The following is a 367-nucleotide window of genomic DNA, read 5'->3' as shown; positions in this document are numbered from 1 at the left end:
CCGGTGCCCCCTGCCCCGGCGAGGAGGAGGTTTCTGTGGTCAAGGCCTTCCCGGCATTTGCTGTATTTAAAAAAACACACACTTTTATCTGAAATGGGAAATGCACAGGAGTGGACAGCTCGCAGATTTTTATTTTTTTAATAAACACAATTTTCTTGCGCCACCAGCACCTAGATCGAGAAGCAATGTTAGCAGCCCCAGAAGCCTCCCGCCCGCACCATAGGCATCTTACCCTGCTTCTAGCGTCACAGAGTAGTTCTTTTTTTAAAAAAATATATATATATTTTATTGATTTATGACAGACAGGAAGGGAGAGGGATAGAGAGTTAGAAACATCGATGAGAAAGAGACATCCCACTGGGGATTT

At 44.4% G+C, this 367-nt stretch overlaps 1 protein-coding gene across 1 annotated transcript in view; it reads left to right on the top strand.

The window, feature by feature from the left end:
- Positions 1 to 367, top strand: part of TRPM4 (transient receptor potential cation channel subfamily M member 4) — a 42766-nt gene that overhangs the window by 12231 nt on the left and 30168 nt on the right.

This window comes from Myotis davidii, unplaced genomic scaffold, assembly GCF_000327345.1.
Source record: "Myotis davidii unplaced genomic scaffold, ASM32734v1 scaffold2100, whole genome shotgun sequence".
NCBI lineage: Eukaryota > Metazoa > Chordata > Mammalia > Chiroptera > Vespertilionidae > Myotis > Myotis davidii.
Note: the sequence above shows the minus strand (reverse complement) of the source record. Positions and strands in the feature narration are given on the sequence as shown.